The sequence below is a fragment of the Zootoca vivipara genome, chromosome 3, assembly GCF_963506605.1.
Source record: "Zootoca vivipara chromosome 3, rZooViv1.1, whole genome shotgun sequence".
Taxonomy (NCBI): domain Eukaryota; kingdom Metazoa; phylum Chordata; class Lepidosauria; order Squamata; family Lacertidae; genus Zootoca; species Zootoca vivipara.
The window spans coordinates 64,330,677-64,350,439 of NC_083278.1; the positions used below are offsets into that span (position 1 = coordinate 64,330,677).

Here is a 19,763-nt window from a genome sequence, read left to right on the forward strand (position 1 = left end):
TCATAATATGTGAGGGAGCCGGAATCATTGATGGAAAAGCTTGGGGATGTTAATACTGAAGAATAATTTTGACTCATAAAAATGCTAATTGTGACTAGAAAATTGGTGTCTTGTCTAGATGGCCTAGAGTTCCTCATTTACAAATTCAATACTGTAATGTACTACTTTAATTGTGTAGACTTGCAACAGAGGTCGACAACATGCAGCTGTGTTTGCTAGTACCTCCTATGGTGCCTGCAAAAATCTCAGTGAATTTCCCGTAAAAAAAATCAGAGTGTACAAAAAGAATGTCTAGCTCAGCATCTCCTACATTGAATGCAGCCCCTTAAATATGCCTACATTTCATTGGGTTCCCAGATAGGACACCCACATTCGCATTTATTCTGAACAGAGGAAAGGTGTAAGGAACTGCTGTAGGTGCTTTTTTCCGTCGACAAGGCAGCAATGAGGAAGCATGCCTGCACTATTTTGTGGCCTTGTCTCTTCCTTGTCTTTGAAATGTGGCAACCATTTTGTGGTATATCTCATCCCCATGACAGTCATTTTGTAACAGGTATGCACAACCCTTTCTTCAAAATTCCAAACATGCCCATTGGCCCCCAATGCTTGCTGTGTCATATAAATGAAATAAAGTTTTATATGATTTTGGAGTTATACACTAACTTCTAGATCAAGAATACTGTATGAAACAACAATGGTGAATCCACAAGTTTAACCAACCCTTCACTTCTACACTGAGTTCTGGGCAGAAATCTCCTCTAAAATTCCATTTGCATTGTGAGGGAAGCATCAATTAGTGCCAATGGAAATTTCTCTACTAATGCAGGTAGCAGATCTTTCGGTGGTGGATGGAGAGGGGATTTTATTTGGCCATAGCAGGGGCAAAAGCAACCAAAAAACCCTTCCCTCCATGCATAGGCTCCAACTCCTAGGAGCCAAGACAATTTCAGCCTCCTTTTTTTTAGGGGGTTGGAGCCCCTCGATGTTCAGAGGAAGTCTTGTGTGGTTACATTGGGCTCCCCTGATTGTCTGGCGCCTCTGCCTCCGAAGTCCCAATCTTATTCAGGCCCAGGCAATGGCTGTTTACTGTTAAAATAGAAATATGTGAATTTAAATAAATATGTCTAATGTGGCATGTAGTTTGCTCATCTGCTTGGAATAGTAAAGGCAGACAGTGAAGTATTCTAAAAACATTTTTCCCTGAAAAATCTCTCCACAACTCATTCTGGAAATAACCTTCTGCATGCAAACAATTTCATTTCACTTGAAATCATATCCCACACACACTACAAAGGCTCAGCTAACAATTATGTATCAGAACCATACACATTCCTTTACAGAAAAGAAAAAGAAACATACATTGGCCACATGAAAAGCAACAAGTATCTTGCCATATCTACCAAGAGATGATCCACATATGACAGAATGAAGTAGATAGCTGAGGAAGTACAGTACAAGCTTGAACTGTATTGCAGGCGTGGGAGGGGGGTGTAATCTTTTTGAATACTCTGCCATGTAAAAATTTGTTTGCACAAAGATTGTGGGATGGCTATACAGTATAAGATTAGTTCTTTATTGGGTATGCGTTATGATTTGCTTTTGAAGAGGTTGTATGATGTTGTGTCAAGTAATTGTTAACCCATATTTCCCCATCATTTTATTTATTGCATAAAGTTTATTTTTAAAGTGGTTTTAAGAGTACGAGGCCTACTTTAATTGCACAGCCTGAATTTGCTGGTGTGTGATTGAATCATACCCACAAAACAGTGGCAGTCTGGAAGTGCCTTAATATATCAGAGAGATTGTAGCCCTCTCCCTGACCTGCTGCCTAACATTGAAGAGCTTTTGATTTGAGGGAACATTTAAAAACTGTAGTTTCAGTTCAGTTTGGTATGGTGCAGTCCAGAATGCTACCGGGTCAGTCTATGCACCTTCTTTTGACAACTTGTATAAAGCAGCAGTTTTAAAATACTGAATCTTGCTTACAGTTGTGCTTTGTTAGATTTCTAGAGAGAAGTTTTACCAGCCTTTGAATTGTATATTTTCACCACTTACTAAGATTATTGCATGACTACTTTTAACAAAGCATCATCACTAAGCTGGTTGTCTCTTTTTGAGTGTATATATACCAAAGGAATGGATCCAGGCTTGGTCATGCTTAGAGTAGACTCACTGAAATCAATGGAGCTTAAGTTAGTTGTGGTTAACAAGACTTGTCTATTTCAATGGGTCTGTTATAATCATGAATAGGCTTGGCTCCAACCCAAAAATATCACAGGGAACAGAGGTCTGTTTTTGTTTTTTATATCAGCTATCTCTTTTCAAAATGTTTGTATTAAAAATGATTGCATCTAAGGAGCAGACAGATTATTTTTGAGATGTTAACACAGAATATTAAAATTTAGGATTGCAAAAATATTCTAAGGTTACAGAAGCGTACTCACCATAGGTTTGGCATTATGGTGAATGACTGCATTTCATCCTTGATACATTGAATCCCCCCCCCGACATTTCATTAGAGATAATGGAATCTGTTGGTCTTGTATCTTTATATGGCTAGTAACAGATAGCTAGAAACATAGTAGAGTGAATTGAGTGCATTACAAAAAATGAAATATACTTTAGAAGTCATGGTGATGGAGTTCTAGGGCCTGGTATCTCCAATACGAAATAAACATTTCTAGGAAAAACTGCGTCAAGAGGTTTGAGAGGTGGGCCACTTTGAAAGATGAAGGATCTTATGATGTAACCTTCAAAATACAGTGTATGTAATATTTTGGGCAATTATCCTTTAGCTGCATTCAGAAACAACTTTTATTATTAGTTTTTTTTCCTTGTATTATATCCCAGCTTGCTTCTTATTTGCATCCCACTGTCCCAAAAAATAAATAGTTATATTTACGGCATATTTAATATAATCTATAAAGATGTTTAGGGTATTTGTTAAGACATGCAAAATACAGGTTTGAAAGCTAGCTTTATTAACAGGCAGCAGCTGCCATCTAATTCATATCTCTGTCTTTTTTCTCTGCACCTTTTTTAGCAGGTTAAGTTACTTCCATATTTCAGTTGAGAAAGACTGCATACATCAAAATCCTAGATATTCTCAGATGTTTTTACTATAGGTTTGATTAACCATGTCTCAGATTAGAACTAGTATGTGATCAGAGGCTAGGAGAGTACAGATGTAGGACCTGTGGTGTCCGGATGTTACTGGACTTCCAGCTCCCATCATCTCTAACCATTTGCCATGCTGGCTGGGTGATAGGAGTCCTAGATCTTCTGGAGGATATGAATACAAAGCATTTCCTATTTATTATGTGTGATACCTGATGGTTGTCATAGTCAGAACTGACCTACTGAAATGGACTTAAATTTTACTAGCTATGATTACTTCAAGTATGATTGAGTTAGATATCACCCTAAATTTATAAATTGCTTCATCACTGGGGAAAAACAGTGTGTAAGGCAATGCACAATAAACCCCATTAAGAATACAGATATATACTGTTGTTCCAAGCATTATATGTCTAGTTGCATATATTTTCTATTAAATTATGAACACTTATACAACCCTCCAATGAACTATATACATATGGGATAGAAATGGCCCCTACAAGAAACATCTGGAACAAGGGCTCAGATCCCAGATGTGGCAATAGAGTTATGAGCAGGCCATCCAGCTGACTTGTGCTGGCATGAGGACTAGAAATTCAATATGCCAGTGCACCTAAATTTTAAGATACAGTCTATTAGGAACGAACCAAACTGTAAATCATCCCAAATGCTTCAAATAAAAAATGTCAAAAGTCCTAAAAGAAACAATGTCATTCCATGAATACATTATATATATTTATTATTTACATTAAATATGAAAGTATATCAGGCATATAAATCCCCATAGACAAAGTTTGCTATAACCTCAAACTACAAATGTCCCTTATGCTTTCCAAAACAAATAAAACTGATTCAAGTGTTGAGCTTTAGCCTACCTGTTCTTGAATGCCTGCACAAAATAGCCAATAGTTCAATCCTACACACATCTACTCGGCAGTAGAGTCAATGGGATTTATACTCCTGGGTAGGAGTATGTAGGATTGCAGCCTGAGCCTATGAATACCTTAGAAACAACAGATACAAAACTGTCAAACATATAGGTCCTATGTTATAGGCAATCTTAAATGCTCCAAAGCAAGTTAGATAGTAAAAACATGCTGTCTTATCCTTAGACATGAGATTGATTCATCTGTTTATGCTACATCAAAGTTATGTTGACTGTCAACATAATAGCTGAGCTGAGCTGAGTTGAGCTGAGCAGTGCAACACAGCAGTAAGTCGTACTCTGCAGTTGCAGATGACTTGCAACTATATATATTCTATGCCAAGACCATATTGAACTAGAACAGAGCTTTTTAATACTAGTTTCTATTTCACTACATTGTTTTCTTTTAAAATGTGGGGTCATATCACTAGAAAATGATGCCAGTAATTGTCAACTGATTGTGCCAAACTCTGTCACCATTTTGTGTCTAGTGGTCCTCAGTAGTTTTCAGCCATGTCAAGTGGGCCCTGGGGGTAGAAGATTTTAGGAGCCTTTTTTGCCCCTTGCTCATCCATACAATGTCTATTATATGTGTCCAAAACAAGGTTTCTGGTCTAAATTTGTCTAGTCTCAGTTTCAAGCCACTTTAATGTATTGTGCCCTTTTTGCTTCAAGGGAGCCATAATGCATTAATAGTGCACCTTGCATAATATCTGTTACACCATAGAAAATTGTGCCTTTGGACAAATTGGTGTATTTTGAATCGTTGTGTTTGTCAATGAAAGAATAAATACATAGCTATCTTTAATGTTAGCTTCATTAACATTTAGTATTACCATAGAGAGTTTACTGCTCAAGAACAATCCAGACTATTGACCACTCCAGTGTACTTATGGAGTGACACCATTTGGTTTGCCAGAAAACAATGCAAACAAGAGAACAAGCAAAGAAACCCAAGATTGTTGGAATAATGAATAACCCTGATTTCCTACCCCGCCCACGCCCCCGGCACTGAACTGTGTTCTTTGATCTTTTCTGTTCTGAGTGTTGAAACATCTGCCAAGGAAAAAAAAACTGTTCCTGAAACACCAAAGTCCCGTTTGTTCCACTCCAGAGATGAAAATGCACCTCTCTCTTTACACAGCAGCTGAGATGCAACATTAAAGCATTAAGGCTCAACGAACCAGTGGCTTTCCCTGCTGTTGGTTTTACTACCCCCTTTGTTGGTGTGACTATTGGATGGAGTTTTACTTCTGCTTTGATTTGTGCTTGCAGAAGCTATTGTTCCATAACCATAAAACTGATTCAAAGTGTCCGTATTTTGCAGTGCTTAATACCTGAGCAGTATGCATGCAACCTTTGAAACATTGATATTTGGCTTTCATTCTTCAGTCACCTAATGGTGGAGTGAGTTTGAAACTGTCACTTTCCAGCAATTCCAATGCAACCAAAATTGCTGTCTCTGCACTACTCTTAGCTATGTGGGGGACAGCGAATTTGAGCGTATGCAGAGTTGTGCTGAAGGAACAGGTTAAAGCCTTAATTCCCCGGGTATCCCAATATCAATATCATTGTCCCTTGCACCCAGTGATCTTTTCTGTGTTGCCCAGTTGATGGCTGATCAGCCTGGCAGTCAGGAAAAGTGCACAGGGGTCCCTGAATCTTGGAGCCCTGAATGAAGAGCAGTTGAAGGATGCATGTAACCCATGGACTGATGATTATCCACACCTATCCTAGGGTACAAGCCTGATTCCACATTAGTCAAGCCACACTTCGTCTAGACAAAGAGCAAACCCTTTTGTGTACCGTATATTGTTGGGAGAGGGCCCTTATTTGCTCATTTCTACTGTAGGGCATACTGACCTTGGCACTGTATTTTTTTTGGCAAACAAAATCCTGCAGTAGTGAAGCTTGCTTGACAAGGGCACATGAAATTCTTCTTTTCTTGTATCAGAATCACATTTGTGGTGAAGCACTCCCTACTCAGTAATTAAAGCAAGCAGTATGGTGAATAATGCTCAATATTCTCCTCAACATAACAGTACAAATGAATTCAAATAACTAAATGCTTCTCAGCAATAATTCAGTCTTCCAAACACTAATTCTTGGCAATTTCTGCAAATTAAACAACTGTGATCGTCTGCAATGCAAATGCTACTGGAGCTGTTATTGCTCTGGAGAAGGCTTAATGTCTTCCTGGATTTCTACAATGCTAATGCATTGATGTAAAATGTTCCCCTGGGCTCACTGCTTAGGGTGCTTTTGCAGGCTACAAGAGTAAGCCTCAGGTCAGAATGCCTGTCTTCCCATAACAAAATAAGTTCTCAGGTCAATTCAGCCCTTCTTCTATTGATCTTTGCCAGGGGTTTATCTATCAGACATGAATCTCATTGGGTTTCCTAAATTATGGAGGACCAGACTCATGCCTGAAACTGATGGAGAGATGTGCAGCTATTCTAAAGCCACTTCCATATGCTTTGGGATTATTCTCTAATCCTTTCCTTCTGTTCTTAAATTAACCATATAATTTGTACCATATTGGATAAATCCTTTAAGCTATCTCCTCAGATTCACCAGCTGTATTTTGTACATAAGACAAAGGAAAGCTCAGTTGCAAAAATAAATAAATAAAAATACTAGTTTCATATAGCAGGCTGCCATTCATACAAGCTATACTTGAAAAGTAGAATCACATGTTCAATCCACATCCGTATGTGAATGCCAACAAATCCAGATGCATGTTGTGAATGTCTGAAAGTAGGCATTTAACCATCAGTGGTGGAAATCACATTTAAGTGACTTTCAACATTCACATGGGAACATATTCACAGAATTTGTATTTAACATCAAACAGGACTTTGGGCAGGAAACTTACATCGAGTATGGTATGTTTAATGCTAGTTCCTATGCTTGCTTCCGTGAGAATCTAGTTATGTGATCAAGCTTATTTTTGAATGGATGTCATTTCTACTTGAGTAGTCTCATTGGGTGGGCTATGCCCCCAAAGGAGATCTATGTATGTGTGTTTATCAGTTACAGTTTGTGGTGTAGGCATGACTTGATAAGAATACATATATGGACAACTTTGGGGGGGGGGGTTCTCCAAGCTTCAACTTTAGCTAATATTAGGTACTCCTTAGTGCATTGTGAGGTAGATGAGGAGCAGCTTTATCAGAGCAAGTGGCAGTGCAAAATTGCAGATGCTGGAGCCTGATCCAGATTGGGACCACTGAAGGAAGCAAAGGGATTTTCAGAAAATTCCACCCCTAATGCAGAGTTGTTATTTATGGTCATGGTAACAAATTTGTTACAATTGTATTTGATTGGAGCTGTCATCCCAATGCAGGATGAATGAGAAAAGCTGTCATTTGTTCACCAATGACAATTTCCTGTAAGTGGAAACTTTTTTTCTACTTTGAAATACTGGCAGCAGAGATTACAACAGTGTCTATACTAAAAAAAGAAGAAGTTGAAGACCTGTTAGACTAAGACAGTAGGATGTAAGAGACTCGATCTTTACTAGTTTTAAGACATGCAGTGGAGCCAATTTAATTCCAGTGAGCCTTCTTAGTCATGTAATTGTGTTTAAATGCTTGACTGTACCATTTCTGTTGTGTTGATAATTTGTTATTTTCTATTATATTAGTGCATTGATTATATTTTTCACATTTTGCAAGCTGCTCTGTGTAGCTTTTGAAAGAAGCATTGGGTATAACATACAACTAACTAAATAAATATGTGATGGTGACTCTAATGCTTATGCCATCATATTCCACATATATAGTTACAAAAAGCAAGGACTGCATCATCTGTGGCAAGAGCTGTGGTCACCTGTCTGTTACCTTTCAGGCATGGGACAAGTAAAACCACGTCATGGCCCCCAGCCGGCCAATCCGGTCGGCCAGGGGGACATACGTAGCTTACCCCTTTTAAACCGCAGCGCAGCAAGGGAATCTCCCTCTTGTTAGATTGGATGTATCAATATATTTATCTGGAAGGCTAGAAAAATGGGGCGAGGTTACTGAATAATGTTTCTCTCTTATTTAATTTTCCCAGTGTAAATCCTTCTCTCTCCAGCTGTTGTTTAACCTGCTAGGTAGACAAACAAATACAGATACTATATTGTTTCTGTATTTTTCTCCAGCACACCAAATAGCAAACAATTTTAGCTCTAGTTCAATTCCTCTTCCTCTATCTGATCTATTTGAGAGCCCCTGGTTTTTTAAAAAAGTCAAAACAATAACAAACATTAGCAAGCCAGAGGTTCTAGTCATGGATCTTTTGCATAACTTGAACTTTGGCCCTAAAACGATATTTGTACCATGGACTGTCCTCCCAGCTGTGGCAGATTTCAAAAAGCACCCAAAATATGAAAAGTAGGCAATGTAATATACTTACATTGCCAACTCAGTGGTGTAATCCAACACAGTGGTGTAATGTTGGAAAACGTTGATCACTTCTCCTACCTAGGCAGTTACCTTTTCACAAGGGCCAACATTGATGCCAAAATCCAGCATCGCCTGAGCTCTGTGAGTGTGGCTTCTCCCGATTGAAGTGCAGAGTGTTTGAGGACTGGGACATTCGCAGGGAAACCAAAATGCTTGTTTACAAAGCTATTGTACTACCAACCTTACTGTATGCTTGTGAAACGTGGACCACTTATAAACGCCATCTCCAACTCCTCGAAGGATTCCATCAATGGTGTCTCCGAAAAAAAATTACACATCATTTGGGAAGACAGGTGAACTAATATCAGTGTACAGTACTGGAAGAAGCACAGATCACCAGTGTTGAAGCAATGCTTCTTCAACATCAACTTTGTTGATGACTGGTCATGTTGTGCGGATGCCTGATGATTGTCTTCCAAAGCAACTACTCTATTCCAAACTTAAAAATGGAAAGCGTAATGCTGGTGGTCAACAAAAGAGGTTTAAAGACTGTCTCAAGGCAAATCTTAAAAAATGTAGTATAAACACTGACAACTGGGAACACTGGCCTGCGAGCGCTCCAGTTGGAGAACAGCCTTTGCCAAAGGTGTCATGGGCTTTGAAGAAACTCGATCTCAGGACGCAAGGGAGAAATGTGCTAAGAGGAAGGCACGCTTGGCAAATCCACACCATGATCAACTCCTGCCTGGAAACCAATGTCCCCACTGTGGAAGGACGTGTGGATCCAGAATTGGCCTCCACAGTCACTTACGGACCCATTGTTAAAACCATGTTTATGGAAGACAATCTTACTCGGCTACGAGTGGTCGCCAAAGAAGAAGAAGAATATACTTAGTGCTTATAATAATAACATGGGGGTTTGGTGGCATTTCTTTCCACATATCTGTTTCTTGAGCTGCTGTAGTTTATATATTTTTTAACACCATGTTGTGAATGTTCATGTTGTGTTTCTTGTGGTGGTTGTCTTGTATCTTCCAGCTCTTTTAAAAGTCAGTGTCTACAACATGGAATGCAGACACAATCTGGAACCACTCAAACTTGATTTCAAATTACTATGTTGGAGTTTCTTCTAGAGTTCTGGCTCTCTGCATGTGGTTTTGCCTCCTAGCAATGCTTGAATGTGGACAAACTTCTGGCCCCATTTCTGTCTTGTCTTTGCTAGCAAGCTTATTTCCTCTTTCTGATGGAATAGGTTCTACAGTTTTCCATTGTAAAGTTGTTAATCCACTCATCCTGCTGTGGTTTCACATGAAGTTCTACCCAACAAATATAGCTAAACCTCAGTGTGGATTTCAGCTCTATGATGGCCAACTTTTTGTGATCATGTTCTCATACGAAAGTTTTTGAAAACCGAAGACAAAATCTGACAGCAAACTGGCAAACAGATATTGCTCTTCTGCCATTTTTAGTTAAAGAAAAACAAACCTTGTACAGTCTTAAGCTTCATATATGTGTGTAAGACAAAGAGAAGTCCTGCTCACTTGATCAATGAGCTATAGATCAGTCAGTTTTCTTTTGTTTTAGTACTTTAATTTCAAATTTTCAGATCCTTTTCTACCCACATAGGCTGCCTCCTGTGATAGAGGATACTGTGCAGGGATCATAGGGAAGAGCCTATGTAAACAGAGCATGCTTCTTGAGACAAGAGAAGGTATTGCAGTACATAATAGGACTATGGGTATCTAGTAAGATTGCTCACCTAGCTTAGCAGCCCCACAGAACAAATCACCAAAAAGCTTTGAGAGGTCCAGAAACACAACCAGTGTTACCATCTTCATACATCTGAACCCTGAATGCACCTTTCCTCCATTTCTCTTCACTTGGGAACTTGGAGTGACAGAGATAAATGAAAGGGAAATAAACAGACACTGTATTCCAGAAATATGATCATGTTTCCTCAAGATAATAATAATAATAATAATAATAATAATAATAATAATAATAATAATATATTTATACCCCGCCCATCTGGCTGGGTTTCCCCAGCCACTCTGGGCGGCTTCCAACCGAATATTAAAAACAGTACAGCATCAAACATTAAAAACTTCCCTAAACATGTAAGATAATGAACTTGTAGATGAACTAGACACTGTTCATCGCTCAGCTCCCAAAAGAACTTAATTCAAACTGATTGAATGGCAATAAAAGTGCAAATGCAATTCAGTGTAAACAAATATTAAAGTGTAGGAGCCAAAAAATATCATTTCCACATATACACTCATGGAGTTTGAACTGGTGATGACTGACCAGGAATGGGACCTATGGGTTGTAGTGCGTAGCTTGGTGAATTGCCAATATTCCCAGAACCATACAACAGGCATGAACTCCTACCTAACACTGTTCTCCACTCCATTCTAGTTTGTCAACAACTTTCTTGGAATACGGTGCCCAGAAGTGCTTCAAATGTGGCTTTGGTTACAGTATAGTACAGTACACAGTGCCTTCAGGAAAGGACATAGGTTGTCATGACTGGCCTAGTCTGGCGTGTTAAAACACAGAAAGTATAAAACGCTCAATAATGCTTCTAGGCTTCCTCTATCATAGTACTGGCATCTAGATGTTCTGCCTTCTCCCACAAGTTATCTACCTGCATTCTCTGCCTTGTTCAACAGATTCTGGATTCCACATTCTCTACCAGAGGCTCTTATGTATAATTTTCAGAAAACACCACTTGATGAGAGAATGAACCCTTGGAAGCACCACAATTCTGAAAATAATAGGCACATAATCAAATACATCTTCTGCAGAGTATAAACTTAAAGCCATTACTCAGCAAGATGGCTTTGAAAATAATTGCTGTAATTCTGATGACAAGGAAACTAGGCCAGCACAGGAGGATCAGTTTACTCTGCTAGCCTTGTAGGGCTCAGCTTCCAGGCTTGGTTTACTTCACCCAGTTGTGCTACTGTTTGATGGCATATTTTGGGCAAGTGCTAGTTGCAAAGGAATACTTGCTGGCTTGGTATATCTTCACATTTGGTCAGGCCTGCCCGGCTCATTTTGGGTAACATCTAATCACTCTCCCAGCAGTGCAGTTCATTACATACTGTATCTGCCTGCTTTGCCTTTCTTCCCCCATTGCCTTTGGTAGAAACATTCAGTTTTTGAGCAGAATTTGAATGAGGTATTGGGGGGCTTTCTTAGGATGGTCATAGGTCCTACTTTACAGAGTGCAACTTTCTATTTAAAGAGCTGTCAGTGGAGAATCCTCTACTGAAGGAGGTTCTTATCCGATCCAAGTCTAATTTCAAGATAATTATGGAGGGAGAGCAGAAACCTTGAAGTTGTCCATCAACAGCACCTAGCAGATGACTGAGAAGACACAGAAGTCACCTGGTCACAGTCTTCCCCACTATGATGAGATGTATTTTTTTCTACCTATTTAGATTATAGACATTATTTATAAATTTGCATTTATACCCATAAATTAGCTTATGCAAATGTCATACAAGCTTGTGTCATTCCGGGTGGCGAGGGGTGGATGCCTAAGCAGCCACACTATACCCTCTGTCATTGTTATCTCCATGGAGTTTTTTCTGTATCCCAGAATGGAGGGAACAGTGACCATTCATTAGTAGCCAGCTGCCCTATGCCAGCCACTGCTGGACTTAAACTGTATTCCTGAATTATACACTGTCCTAGTTGTGCCTGCACAGTACAAACCACAGTCCTCTTGACCTAGGAAGTCAGATGACCCCAAAGAGCTAATCTACTTGTGTAATCAGTAATTATAGTTCTAATATTGTCTCCAGATATGATAGTTAGAGCTAAGAGTTCACTGTTTAGCTTATTTTTGTGGTTACTTTCATTTTCCTATGTAGTGTGTATGCTTTTTATTCTGGACCTATATATTAATTAAATAAACAAGAATTTAACAGTGGCAATGAGAAAAAAACCCAGGTATGCCATCCTGTGGAAAAACTGAGGAATTTAATTCAGAAACAGAAGAATGGCAGCAATATGTGGACATACTGGGCCACTATTTCCTTGCTAATGTACAGTAATCACTGAGGTGACAAACAAAAGGCAACATTTCTCAGTGCTTGTGGATGTTCAACTTGCTCCCTTTTAAGAAGCTTGTTAAAACCACAAGTTTGGCAGAGTTGCAAAAGATCTTGTCTGACCACTATATTCCAAGGCCAAGTATAATTGTGAAACGTTTCAAATTCCATAATAGGGGGTTGAAGGAAGGTGAATCTGTATCAGAGTATATAGCTCATTTCTAAAAGCTTACTGAACCCCGTTCTTCTGGAAATCTGGAGGGGATGTTGAGAGACAGATATGTGTGTGGAATTAGTCATAGAAAAATTTAAAATCAATTACTAGCTGATAGGGATCAGGCCTATGATAAAGGTGTAAAGGTGGCAACTGCCATGGAAGCAACAGTGACAAATGTACAGGATTTGCATCTTGACAAGAGAGAAACTCAAAATAAGTCTCTAAGTCAAGTCTGCAGCCCACAGCAGAAGTTTAGAGATCTGGAAAGGTGCTTTTGTTAAGGAGGAATGCTGTCGGCCTATGTTGGTAAACACAGAATGTCCCAATGCTATAAATTCATAAAACCTAGGCATTTAGGAAGAATTCATGAAGGAGGTTATCTGGTTCCACAACCAAGTCAGTCCAAGAGAGAGGCAAGAAAACAAAAAGCTTATTATTTACAGAAGGAAAGGGGGGGGGAGGAGGCAGATTAGAAGATCTGCTTGGTTTACTGTGTAATAGAAAAAAAAGGAGACTCATAACGTAACTGTGCAGTTCAGTAATCATCCAGTTGTTGTTGTTGTTGTTTAGTCGTTTAGTTGTTTCCGACTCTTCGTGACCCCATGGACCATAGCATGCCAGGCACTCCTGTCTTCCACTGCCTCCCACAGTTTGGTCAAACTCATGTTTGTAGCTTCAAGAACACTGTCCAGCCATCTCTGGATCTCCAATCATCCAGTAGGCATGGAAATAGAGTCAGGGGCTTCTGTTACAGTTGTCAATGAAGAGAGTTACCAACAATGTAAAGGAGGCCTGAGTCCATTGGCTAAGAAAATAGTGAAATTAAGGACTTACCCTGGCAGAAATCCCCCAGTCCTAGGATCAAGAAGTGTTCAGTCACATCAAAGGTCAACATAAAAGGCTTTAGTAGAAAAGGAAGAAAGGCCAAACTTTGCTTGGTTGAACATGGCTGAAGGAAAGTAGAGGTATAGAAATTGTCAGACCTCTCAAGAGATTCTGAGAGCCCACCCTAAAATATTTCAAGAAGGATTAGGTGCAGTAAGAGGAATAAAAGCCAGGATTTATACCAGGAGGGCAGCCAGCCAAAGTACTGTAAAACTAGAGCAGTGCCCTGTGCTCTCACAGGGAGAAATGAAAAAGAACTGGGTAGTTTGGAATAAGAAGTCATAATCAATCAAGTTTATAAACTAGACATTTACCCCATTCCAAGAACTTAGTACTTGCTCGCATTGCTTGGAGAACGCCTCCATTTTAAAAGTAGGACATGCCCCAGGCTTACCAGCAGATGCAACTTGAGGACTGCAAGAAATTCACCACAATCAGTATGCACAAAGGGTTGTACCAGTGTAACAGGTTGCCCTATGGAGTTTCATCAGCCTGAGATGTATTCCAAAGGGCCATGAAGAAGCTCTGAAAGGACATCCTGGGAGTTGTGGTAATGATTGATTACATTCTCCTCATCACATGCAAAAGAAGATCAGGACCATCTTCCAACACCCAAGACAGCATTTGCTAAAACCACCCTCTTTTGAAGATTGCCCTATGCAAATCACTGGGCTTTTAGAACATCTGGATCAGTCCCCTGTAAAGACATTCCAGATCAGAATGTGGACTCAGCAGACTCCTGTACTATCTGGGGTAATCCATAACATCTTACAGGGGCCACAACAGAATCCAGGAATGAATTCTGGATAATGAATATAGAACCGAGCATAGATTATCTCTGCATCTTGTGGGTCAGGTCATGGGGTGTTACCATGACAAAAACAGCAAAGGATTCTGAGAGGATTACATGAGGTGCATCCCAAGAATTTTCTGGATGAAAGCTGTAGCTTGTAGTGATGTCTAGTGGCTTGGAAAGAGTTGTTAAGCACTGTTCCCAATGTTAGCTGCAACAAGAAACTCCAGCACAGACCCTCTTGCACCAGAAGCACCTACACTTTGGAACTCCCTGCCTATTGAGATCAAGCCTATTGAGATCAAATACTAATCTGCTTTAGTATTTTAACTTTTGAGTGATTTAATGTATTGTGATTTTTTTCTTGGTTTTATTGTTTTATCATTTTGTAAACCGCTTTGAGGTTTTCTACAATCAAGCAGAGTATAGATTTTATGAAATAAATAACACAAATAATTTTGCATTTAGACTATGCTGGCCCCTATTTTAGGGAAGAGGATTTTATTATCAGAGGCTCATCCAAAATGTGGAGAACATTTTGGCCCTCCAAATGTTACTGAACTACAGTTCCCATCATCCTTCATCATTGGACATTCAAACATCATCCTATCACCCAGCTTCAAATGGCCTTATTGAAAGAACAGTGAGGAATTTTAAAGAAGTACAGGACCATACCACAAATCATCATAGGCATAAGATCTGGCCAACTGCTGTTGGGAAGGGGTCTAAGGACTCATCTGGATTTACTGTATCCTGACATGAAAGGAGAAGTATGGAAAAAACAAACTACTTAAAAAACCCTTACATGGCTACCATGTCAAAGACTTAAAGGTTCAGAATTCATTCTTCACAAAAAGTTTCAGTACCCACCAACCTACATGGATTCCAGGGATGACCTGATAACAAATGGGGCCTTTATCATTTAAAGTTACAATCTTCTGATAGTGAGTAGTCTGTAAATATCAATGTGACATTTACAAGTGGATAGATGCATCTGAAGTACTTGAGTGGTCACCCAAGAAGAACCAGAGCCCTGTAGAGTAATTGAGAATTCTGAACCTGGTTGTTCAGGGCTGTTCATAATAACTGTTGGTTACCAGTGACGGACAGATGAATCTAGAGGAGATGCCCACTCCTGGGGAGAAGTGTGATCCAGTGAGAGAGCAAAGAGCTCTTTGTTATTTGAAGGACTATGTCTGAGTTGTAAAGTAAGGGTGGAGCAATGTTGTAATTAGTTATAATAGAGTTAAATATTGTCTCTTAGTTATTATGCCTTGGAGCTGAGACTACACCCTTTTTTCTGAAATTACTTTTCCTTTCCTATGTAGTTGTATATTAGCTTCTTGTTCTGTGCCTACTATGTGATTAACCTTGATTTCTGTTAAATAAATAAGAATTTAACTGTTGTATCACTGAATTATGAGACCACCAGAGCTGCCCCCCCCCCCAGTCTGGGTCATTTACTAAGTGAGGTTACCAGGGCCTTCAGCATGACTTCACCGTCAGTCTTCAGCCTGCCTGACTACAGCTTCCCTCCATCCTGACTGCTTGTATTCCAAAACTTCTAATTCCCTGTAGGTGAGTTGGCAAGAGGAGAAGAAGAGATGGCGAGGTCCTTTGCATTGGGCTGGGTTGTACCCCACACATAGCGCAAACATAATGGGCACTTTGTTGGATTCAGGTGCCAATCACAGAGACTGGCTTTTAAAAATACTCGTCATCCAATGGATTTCTGATGGTGTACAACAGCCATAAAATTATTCAAAGTACAAATACAATAAAATTACTTCCTAGTAATTTGCAGACTAAGAGGAAACAAAAGACTATAGAAACCAAAAGCAGACTGCCAAATAAAAATGTCTTAAGTAGGGATACATAATAATTTATAAACATGCTGAATTTTAAAAAAGTGTTTTCCTGATTAATATGCAAATTGGAGCATAGGGACTCGATGGATTTCACACTTCTCTGAATTTTGCAATGTCGTTCTCAGCTTTAAAAGTGTGTATAAAAATGTGTAGAGGGAGGGGATGCATACCAAAATGAGTATTTTGGGACAAAATGCTTACAAAAATACAATTTAAGGAAGTGTATACAATTTAAACACAGTTTTTGTGTGGTTTAAAAGAACAATTTGCAGAAAACAAAACAACAGAGTCTGATGGATTGAGTGCATGAGATCAATAGTGGGTCTAACAGTCAAGAAGGCAATTTCTGCATGTGCTGTAGAGGAAATTGAGAGGCAGATGGGATTAACAACCTGGGAAGGTAGCCCATATAGGAGAAAGAAAACTAATCCTAAACCCCTGCTGTCTTGTGGGATATATTTGGGAGAAGAAAAGGCTAAGAAGAAACCCTACACAAATCCCGAGTGGTGTCCCTAAGATCAGGGCCGGCCCTACAGCCAGGCTGGGTGTCGCAGGGCACCACGGTGCCGGCCCGCCAGGGGGGCGCCGCGAGCTGTGCCCGCCCGCTGGCCGGCCGGCCCGCCGCGCAGCTGCGCCCACGGCAACTGAGGTGTGCCTGCCCGCCCGCCGCGCAGCAGCGCCTGTGGCAGCCGCGCTGTGCCCGCCTGGCCACCATGCTGGGAAACGGGGTGGGGGGCGCTGGAAGGATCCGTTGTACCACGGCCACGACGCCAGGGACGCTTAAGACGGCCCTGCCTAAGATGGTTGGATGGTACCCTGTACTCCTCCTTCCAGCAACTCCCCAAGCCTAGCATATGCCAAACGTATGACTCTGCTTTCCTTTGGACCACATCAGTGAGGCCGAGGGTGGGGGTGTCATTGTCTGGGCAGCCCAGGACCTCCATATACACTGCCTAGGCTTGTACACTATGGAAGGTCACTTCAGTGCTGCTAACACACACACCCCCCCCACTGCCTGGAGGTGCACTCCATTGTTTCTTGAGACAGAAAGATGCCAGCAGTAATTGATAGAAATTAAGCAGGGACCTTAAATAAAATTGGACCTACAATACTGAACACACTGCTCCTGGTAAATATGAGCTGTGTATCTGAGCCATGGGGGACTAATAACTGTGACTCCCCCAGCGACCTGAAATTAATACAAGAAGCCTGAAGCTGGCCCAGTAGCACACGAGCAGCTAGTGAAAGCTTTTCAGCACAGAAGTGGGGTGCTGGCAGCAGTCTGCCCCCACCAACATGATTTGATTTTTACACTAGTTGTAGTGTCTGAACCAGACCCGACGAGATCCCCAATATAGCATATATTGCAATAATTGAGTCTTGAGGTTGCCAATGCATAAATCATCATGGCCAAACTATCCTTGTCTCACCCGCCTGTCAAAATTGGCCCGTGGGGGATGGAGTGAAATAGTGTCCTAACAGGATTGAACTCCCCAGAGGAGCACCCCTACAGGATTCAGAGGAACTCACTAGTGCACCCAACTAGGCAGGATTGTACTCCGTATGCATCAGCGTGGGGAGTTCACTCTTGCTTTCTACAGGTTGGCCAGTCCAGCTGCATCTTTACCTCCCCCACACCTGATGTGACACCTGATGTCAAGTGGGAGGCAGGTGGCTGTGGTATGGAAAAATGCCCCCGTGGGCCAAATGGAAAAGCCTAGTGGGCTGGTGGTTCCTCCACCCTGTATAATCTGGGGTAATCCCAATGTAATCCAGCTGCAACTGTTGCCAGGCTATCTCTGTCCTGAAACAGCCAAAGCTGACCAATCGGTCAAAGCTAGTAGAAGGCACTCTGTTGCACCAAGGCTACCTGATCTTCATGTGACATTGTCAAATCAAGGAGCACCTCCATGCTATGCACCTGCTACTTCTAGGGTACTGCTTATCCAGAAGCAGAAGAATTCTAATCTGCCAGACCTGAGAGCCACCTTCCCATATATTTAGAATTCAGTTTTGGTTTATTGACCCTCATCCTGTCAAGGTAGAGCTTAAGGGGTCTTCTCCTTCTGTTGAATGTGCTTTGGATTACTTCCTTGAGTTTTCTGGAACTCATGTTCTGCAGACACCATAATGTGCTGCACCCTATTTGCTCCTGGTCTGCATACTTTAGTTTGAATTACGTGGCATAATTCGTGAGAGGTTGAACTTGTGGGTTCCTGTCTCGGGAATGGGATCCTGATTTGGATGTCTAGTTTAGATTCTGCCTTTCCCCTTAAACTCAGCAAGTTCAGGTTCATGTTGAAATTATGATTCAAGTATGTTAACATTGTCAGGGAAATGTTTACGGTTAATTACATTTGTCTGCAATCTCTAATCTGCCCTCTGCTGTAGCATTTTCCCCCAACCTCAAAGTAATGTGGTATAAGTTCCATTTAAATATGTTCATTGCCCTTTGTGTTTGTAACTCTTATTTTGTTGGACCCCTGGTTTGGAAAATATAATAATGCTAGATTAAATGTATGGCTGCACAAATAAACTTCCTGTATGCATTAGCCAGCTTTAAACTTACAACCCAACACTACTGCATTCACATATTTCAGTAGATATATGAACGGAGTTACACTGGTGTCTATGAAAATTGCAAACACATGTGCGTTCAGAGAGAGAGATTCACACACACACACTTTCACTTGTGCTCTGGGGCATACATGCATGCATGTTTGTAGAGTTTTTGTAGGATCTGTCTGTATCCTCAGGTATGTGGATCTTTATTTCCTTGTGGAATTCAGGCATATTTACAACAACCATAATTCCTGACCAGATTTCTGCTATCTATTAAAGCTAGTAGGGGCAAGTATGAATGTTAATATCTATTAAAACTAGTAGATTAAGTTCCAAAGAGATTAAAGATATCTTTAATCGTCTTCAGATATGATTGCTGTAAATGGTACCTGTACCGGTATATTACAAGGTAGCATTCTGTAAAATCTTCAATTTTTTTATTCACTGCAAACACAACTTATGTAATTTATGTACCTTGTTACTCATTTGTAACAAAGACCTTTTTCATAATTGGTGATAAAGTTGTTTCAAAACTATTTTTTTGGTTATAAAGGCAAATTCGTGTATACATTCATATCTGTTGTATATGCTAAAAATATTTAAAACAATCTATCATTTGTATCAGGGTTTATAATCTGAATAACAAATAAGCATTTAACTATGGAATTGCATTCATACATTCACTTGGCTATCTATGTTTCAATTTCACAAAAGGTTTTGTTTGTTTTTTAGCCAGCGGAGCATAGATAGCTGGGAAGCTATCTATTTGAATGATTTAATGGCTTCTTTGTTTCTACAAAGTTAAAAATCATGAGATGGCAAAATAAATTATTCTGAAGTCTGTTTTGTCTTAGATTTCTTTTTATTTGAATGTGTTAAAATGACCCCTTTAGATATTTTCAAAGCTCTGCTTTTTATAGATTGGTCTCAATGTGAAATTGAAGATT

General features: G+C 40.1%; 1 protein-coding gene across 5 annotated transcripts in view; it reads left to right on the forward strand.

Annotated features, from left to right (window-relative positions):
- ESR1 (estrogen receptor 1) overlaps nt 1-19,763 on the forward strand; it is a 198,715-nt gene that overhangs the window by 64,955 nt on the left and 113,997 nt on the right. The gene's annotated exons all lie outside the window — the stretch shown is intronic.